Here is an 8138-nt window from a genome sequence, read left to right as displayed (position 1 = left end):
CACGCATGCGCAGTCATTGCCTAACGTTTAGTTGTCTCAGTTATGTTAGACTTCAACTCCCAGACGGCTCAGCTACTTTGGCCAAGGATGAGGAATCCTGAAAGATGAAATTCAGGCAAGTTCAAGGAACAGAAGGGGAAGGAACTTCGTTGGGTATATCCCGCTTTATGTCTCCATATGAAAACTCACAACTTAAAATATACAAAAAGAAAACAGTATTACAGTAGAGTCTCGCTTATCCAAGTCTCTGGATTATCCAAGCCATTTTTGTAGTCAATGTTTTCAATATATCGTGATATTTTGGTGCTAAATTCGTAAATACAGTAATTACAACATAACATTACTGCGTATTGAACTGCTTTTTCTGTCAGATTTGTTGTATAACATGATGTTTTGGTGCTTAATTTGTAAAATCATAACCTAATTTTGATGTTTAATAGGCTTTTCCTTAATCCCTCCTTATTATCCAAGATATTCACTTATCCAACGTTCTGCCGGCCCGTTTATGTTGGATAAGTGAGACTCTACTGTATTATCAGTAGTATTTGCCGGCCCGTTTAGCTTGGTTAAGTGAGACTCTACTGTATCATTAAATATTCATATATATTATCTGTAGCATTATATTTAATATATTATTGTATATTATTATATTGTATTATTATTAGCACTATATTGTATTACATCATAATCTTATTATAGTATTAGTGCAAGATAATAATATTGTGCTGTGCTAATAATATATTGTATACATATAATATTGATATTATAATGTAATACAATATACTAATAATACAATATAATATAATTATAATATGTTATACATTATATTATGCCTAACGTTAAAGATATTTAAAATAAATTATTAATATTATATGTATATAAAACAGTATTGTATATTATCAGTAGTATATTTAATATATTAGTATATTACAATATTATATATTATTATATTGTGTTAGTACTATATTGTATTACATTATAATATTATTATAGCATTAGTACAATATAAAACTAATATTGTACTATGCTAATAATATATAGTGTATATACATATAATATTGATATGTAATAGAATATAATAATATGCTGAGTGCAAATCCTTTTCGTGGGCCCCAGCGAGGTGACGAAAGATACTACTTATTATATTGTTATAATTGTCTTACATTGTTATAATATTAGATTATTATACTTATTATATTATAATATATTATATATTATAACTGTATTATAGTATAGCTATATTATTATAATTTTACTACATTATTAATATATATTACTACAATATTATAATAAATTACACTATATAACACTGACTTTTGCTCGTAGGTTTATCAATATCATCATTTCCTAGGGCTCTATCATAAAAACATGGAAAAAGATTTATTAAGCTGCAAAAAAATTGTTGTGGGACATCCTGTAGCATATTATATTATTATAATGATATTTTATTGTATTTTTTTCCGTGTCAGGAGCAACTTGAGAAACTGCAAGTCGCTTCTGGTGTGATAGAATTGGTCGTCTGCAAGAACGTTGCGCAGGGGACGCCCAGATGTTTTACTATCCTTTGGGTGGCTTCTTTTTATTTATCTGTGGAAGGTCCAGGGTGGGAGAAAGAACTCTTTTCTGCTTGAGCCAAGTGTGAATGTTGGAATTGGCCAGATTGATTAGCACTGAATAGCCTTCCAGGTTCAAAGTCTGGCTTCTTCCTGCCTGCGGGAATCCTTTGTTGGGAGGTTTTAGCTGGCCCCTAATTGTTTCATGTCTGGAAATCCTCTGCTTTCTGAGTGGTGTTCTTTATTTACTGTCCTAATTTTTTTTTATACTGGTACCAAATTTTCAGTAATGGTGGGGGGGAGGCACTGGGGTCGCTTCCTGGGAGGGGCCTATGGCCTCTTCCAGCAGGAAAACAGCAGGGGGCGTGGCCAACAAGGAAGCCACACCCCCTGTCATTCTCCCCAAGTGAAGAGCAGAGAAAGAAAGAGATCTATATCCATATATCTATCTATGTTTACACTCAGAGGCAATCTTTAGAATTTGAGGTTTACATCAGGACACGGATTGCTTATCACATAGACAGTAAAATGTTCCGTGTTCCAGAGTCGCCAAACCAGACAATCTCCATATCTGCACAGACAATGGAGTCACCACAAATATTGCCTATGCATAAGCATTGTGAAATCACATATATCTGAAACCTACTCTTTCTCTATCCTTTCTTTCCCATTGAACCAGACTGGGCCACAGCAACATGTGACCGAGTACAGCTAGTATTGTATATATTGAGGGACTACCAAGTGATGTTGCAGGAGACATGATGGAACTATGTCTTCCTGGCTGCTCCTTCTTCACTCTGTGGCCTCTGAGCTGCAGTTGGTGTTGGGACTATCTCCTTGAATTTTGTATACAATGACAGGAAATAACGGGATTGTTCCCCCCAACTTTCAGAAATATTCATACATCTACTGATTTTAGGGATTTTTAAAAGTTTTGACAAAAATGTTTTTTAAAAAAGCCACAGCAGGTATCTCATTGAATGTCTCTCATATTAACCAATAGAAACCAATATTAACCAATTCTATATTTTCATAGAATCCTAGAGTTGGAGGGGACCCCCAAGAGCCATCTGGTCCAGCCCCCTTCTTCCAGGCAGAAGGGCACCATCAATACTCTACTGACATATGACAATCCAGCCTCTAATCTAATTAATATGCTTCCCCTATAGTATCAGGGCCATCCATTTAGGGATTTATTCCCAGCCCAGCACAGAGATTTACTTACTAGAAGTATATCCATCAGTGCTCCTTTTTGCAGATCAACCATTCATAATTCAGCCATTGCCATGATTGTTTCTCTCTCTTGTGTCTCACACAGCCTTACAATAACATACAAAATACATAGAAAGTTTTTCTCAACCTTGCACTGCTGCTAATGCTTGTTTAATTGTCACTGTAACCTGTGGGATTTTTTTCTTTGTTTTGTATAACAACATCTTATGTAATAAAACGAGTCATGTGTATTGAGTCCCCCCACCCACTGTCTCACATTCCATAAGTGCATAAACTCACCAGCTCTTTTCTTTTTTTAGCTATGTTGATGTGTGTGAAAGTGGAAACATCACTTAGCTGGGGCTCCTGCTTGAGATAGAAGCCCACACTTTAATTTTCTTTTCCTCTAATACTTCTTGCCTTGAGATTTCTCTATCAGCCTGGAGAAGCATAGTAATTCTTTGAGAATTCAGTCCTGGGGGCCTAGCAGAGCCATGTCAAGAAGTTGTATTGTATTCTAACTAAAACTGCAATGTTGTGGAAGCAAACGCCATGAAACGCAGTGGAACGAAAGTGTACATAAGATGGTATTGTTGGTCCCTCAAAATTCACAGGAGGACCTCAGAGCTGTGTATGTTTCTACTTCAGAAACTTGTAGAGTGAAAGTGGGAGTGGTAGACTGCTTTTTGGAGATAAACTGTGGAGCTGTTGGCATTCATTTGTCTGGAGCTTTGCCTGATTTATCTCTTTTTTTAAAAGGTTGTACTTTGCTTATCACCACTGACTTTGGAGGACTTAAGTCACTAATTTCAAAAAGGGATAACAAATACTGGGATCAACCTAATGCTAGGGGCCATGGTGGTGCAATGGATTAAATCCTTGTGCCGGCTGAACTGCTGAGCTAAAGTTTGGCAGTTCAGATCAGCGAAACGGGGTGAGCTCCTGTCTGTCAGCCCTAGTTTCCATGTGTGGACATGAGAGAAGCCTCCAACAGGATTTTTTTTTAAAAAAATTATTGTGGTGTGTGTGTGTGTGTATATATATATATATATATATATATAAAATACACACACACACAGAAACATACAATCTTGATACTCCAAAATCAAAATACAAGTATTTTTCCCCAGTCCCGCCACCTCCCCATTCTCAGCCATGAACTTATCCTTACGTAATATGAAGGTACAGGAATACTATTGAATATTTATACCTCAGTATTTATTTATTTCTATCATTTCTGCCCTGCCCTTCTCACCCGAGGGGACTCAAGCATGTAGTCATTTCCCTTGATTTCACCAGCTATTCTATTATCACTCAGAATAATATTAATCTTATACATAACTGTCTGTCTAAGGTTCTCAAAAGTACTCATTTTATTTTCTTCATTATCCTGTATCCCATTTTACATTGTCTCCCCTCTTTCTTTTTTGTAAATATTTTATAGTCCACATTACATAAAGTGTTAGGCCTATATGAGTTAGGGTCGGTTTCCTCCTTATTTGGTTTCAAAATTGTTATAATTTCTGACTTTTTCCATGTCATCTATTATATAAGATTACTAAATTAGGGGTAACTTCCTTTTGAAAATAATTATAGACATTTGTAGTAAGCCCGTTGAGTCCTGGTGATGAATTAATTTTTAGGTTTTTAATTACCACCTCTATTTCATTGCTAGTTATGTTCATATTTAATGCTGCTTGAGAGAGAGGGTCTAATTTTTGTTAAGTAATCCTTCTGAACTCACTGTATCCTTATTCATATAAAGCTTTTTGTAATAATTTGCCATTATTTCCTTTAGGTCTTCCTTGTTTTTATTTGGCCATTCCTATCTTTCAGTTTAATTATCTTTGCTTTCCCTTGTTTCTTTTTTCTCAGACTTACTAACTTCTTTGTGTTATTTATTGAGTTTATCTAAAAGTCATTCTTGATCCAGATATATTTCTTTGTGACTTCAATTTCCTCAAAGTTTTCTATGTTTTTCTCTCTCTCTTTCCATTTCTCTTTTCCCCCCACTGTTTGGTCTTTTTGAAATGTTTGGAATGCTTCTTCTTCAAGTCTCAATTTTCTTAATCTTTCTTTTTCTCTTTTGCTTATACCCTTCTCAATTGTTATACATTTACCTCTAATTACTGCCTTGAAGGCATCCCAAACTATGCTTTCCTTCATTCCAGGGGTTCTATTTATGTTAAAGTATTGAATAATTTGATTTTTTAAATCTCTTTTCTATCTGCCTCTTTATAGGCAACTTTTGGATTAAATCGCCATTTTTTCACTGTGTTTTTGATATAATTTCCCAACTTTAAATAGATAGGTGCATGATCTTCTGGCCATTGTTTACCCACAAATAGTTCTTTTATTGGCATTACGTTATTAATACCTACTAGAAAATAATCTATAGTGGTGAATGTTGAATGTCTATGTGAGAAGAAAGTGAGAATGTCCGTTCTTTCCCCTATTCTATTATTATCCTCTATTAGGTTCCACTTCCTAAAATTTATTTTGCAATTTGCTCCTGAGTTCCCTGTTTCCTTTTTGTTTTTTTGTACAATTGTACAAGTTCAAGTCCCCTCTTGACGCCTCCAACAGGATGTAACATATCTGGGCGTCCCCTGGGCAATGTCTTTGTAAGCAGCTGATTCTTTCACACCAGAAGCCACTTGTATGTTAGTTTCTGACATGATAAAAAAAAAAAACTAGTGCTGATGGCTCCTGGGCATGATAACTGCATTTCCTCTGGCAATCTGCAGTTTTTTCAGGAGAATGTCTTCTCCTGAAATGCTTTGCTAATTAAGGAGAAATTGAGAAAGCAACTAGTCACGTATGGCCGGAGATTAAACTGAACTGGATATGTAGTAGCTACTTGCTTACGTGATCATTCCAGAACCATGTCTGGGAGTTCCCTATACAGGTAGCCTTTTGGCTTCTGAAATGGGAGTCATGGAGAAAGGACAGTTGACTATGTATGCTGAAAATTATTCATCATTGTCAATCATAGGTTGAACATGAGTCAGTGCTGTGATGCTGTAGCAAAAAAGGCAGATACGATTTTCATCAGCATTAATAGCATGATCGTTTCCAAGTTAAGGGAAGCTGCTGTTGTGTCCCTTCAAGTCGTTTATGATTTATAACAACTCTTAGTAAGATTTGCCTTGTCTTGCTTTGAGGCTGAGAGAGTTTGACTTGCATTGGGCCAAATCTAATGGCTTTAAGTTGCAAAAGGGTAAGTTTCTTTTGAGCATTAGAGTTTACAATTTCATATGTGAAGGTATGAGGATTTTTATATAGTGAAGTCATGAGCAGGAGCTGCCAGCTGTGCAGGAAGAGACTTCCCTCATTACATAGGAGTAATTATGCACCCTATCTTAAACTTGGTTTTTCTAGCCCAACAACGCAGCAAGATAGGTCTTGCCTGTGTTTTCAAAGAGGGTGGATCTAGATAATATCAAGTTACAGTTGACATAATGCCACCCAATAAACACATAAGAACATTTCCCAGGGAATTTGAATTTGTCTTTTTTGGAAATCCCCAGTTTTGAAAAAAGGCCCAAATTCTTCCTGTGGAAAATGAAAAAAAAACCTCATGGCCTGAACAGAAAACGAAAGGTTTTCTCTTCAACATAGTAATAACAGGCTCCGGAAAATTCAGCTGATCATACTGAAAATTTTTACTTAAACTTTAGTTCAATCCACATTAATCCCCTATCACTCAGCTTCTGTAAAATAGAGTTATATACAATAATCATAAAAATAACCTCTTTTACTTGCAATTGTCAAAGAGAGTAGGTGCTTTTTGCTTCGGAAAAACCCATGTTTCACTTGACTATGACATTTTAACTAAAGGGGAATTCCACCCTTGAATAACTTCCTGTGTGTTAGACTGGCAGACAGCCAGACCTCTAAACTGTATTGCACTCTTGGCTCGCACAATACAAATACTTGAAGTGAAGGACTAAGAAAGAAAACTTTTTTCTAATTGCAGAATTATTGGGATAAAAGAAAACTGAAAGAGGGAAGAGATACTTTGGATAAAATCAAGCAACTGACAAGAAGAAACAAGAGGAAAAAGAAAAGATTGACTTTCTTTAAGATGACGGAGGCTGCAGTAACCGAGAACCCATTCCACTGATTAGAAATCCTGAGTTCTTTGTTATATAAGAAATATGTTTAATGAAAGGCACCCTCCAAGAAACACTTAATGTAGATACAGTTCATTGACAGGGTCCCTGAGGTGTAAGAGCAGCTAGACATATATCAAACAACATACAGTGAATATAGGCAGTCCTCAATTTGTGATAGGTTCTGTAGATTTGTTCTTCAGTTGAAATTGTATGTAAATCAGAACAGGTACATTTTTAAGTGTAACTCCGGCCAGAAATATATATAATTTTAGTTTTAGATAGCATAGGGAAGGGTTAACACCCCTGTGGTGTTTTGCTGTTTGTGCCCCTGTTCAGAAGATTTCACAGCACTTTCTTTCCCTGTGATAATTGGATTTTGAAAAATTTGGTTTGTTGTGGATACAACAATTGGTGAGAAAGCTTAAATTCTTTTTCCCATGATGACTCTTCCAGGAGTTAATTTTTCCCTTCCAAGGGATAGATTTCGCTCACTTCTTGTTGTCTCATCCCTCTTCTTAACTATGAGTTGTTTGTAAGTCGGATGTTTGTAACTCAGGGACTGCCTGTATTAAGTTAAAATGAAAGGTGGTCATTTTCATTTTACATTCATTTTGGGATATTTTATTGGGATGTTTTATTATTAGGCAAGTGGACTGCTTGCACAAGGAGGTATTGAGTACCTCCTTATACAGTCTTGGGAAAAGAAACAACAATTGGTTCAACATGCGTTTAAATAAGCATACCACTCCTGTAAGATCCTGATCAAAGTTCAATATTTAATGCCTGGGGCTTTGTCCTTATAATAATTCTTTTGTAGAGGTGTATGGATTTTTTAAATGGTGTAAGAAAGAAGCAAGGGTAAAGGAAATAATATATTATGTCATACTGAAGGGTATTCCAGTAAAATGACTAACAGGACTGCTTACTGGCAATATTTCTGGCTAAGAAACACATTTTTACCCATTGTTGGTGGTAAATACAGAAAAAGAAGAAGTTATTACAGAATTGGATCTTTACTTTTGTCACTATCTGGTTTCCAACCAAACCCATTAAGGGAAATTATTACTTCATCTGTAGTGCAACTTCCCTGGTAGAGGATGTGGCACCAAGCCATCTTTGCCTTCATCTACATTGCAGAACTGAAGAGGTTTGAAACCACTTTCACTATCAGTGCTCAATGCTATGGTATCTTAGGGCCTGTAGTTTTACAAGGTGTTTGTGTTCTCTGCCAAAGAGTACAGGTGCTTCATCAAAC

The 8138-nt window shown here is 35.7% G+C and overlaps 1 long non-coding RNA gene across 1 annotated transcript; it reads left to right on the top strand.

Moving 5' to 3' along the window:
* The first annotated feature begins 5 nt into the window (after nucleotides 1-5).
* Nucleotides 6-7801, top strand: LOC134297345 (uncharacterized). Its single transcript, XR_010004054.1, has 2 exons — nucleotides 6-153; nucleotides 6745-7801. It is a non-coding gene; the product is annotated as an uncharacterized LOC134297345 (long non-coding RNA).
* Nucleotides 7802-8138: the final 337 nt, after the last annotated feature.

Source organism: Anolis carolinensis, chromosome 3 (genome assembly GCF_035594765.1).
Source record: "Anolis carolinensis isolate JA03-04 chromosome 3, rAnoCar3.1.pri, whole genome shotgun sequence".
Taxonomy (NCBI): domain Eukaryota; kingdom Metazoa; phylum Chordata; class Lepidosauria; order Squamata; family Dactyloidae; genus Anolis; species Anolis carolinensis.
Note: the sequence above shows the minus strand (reverse complement) of the source record. Positions and strands in the feature narration are given on the sequence as shown.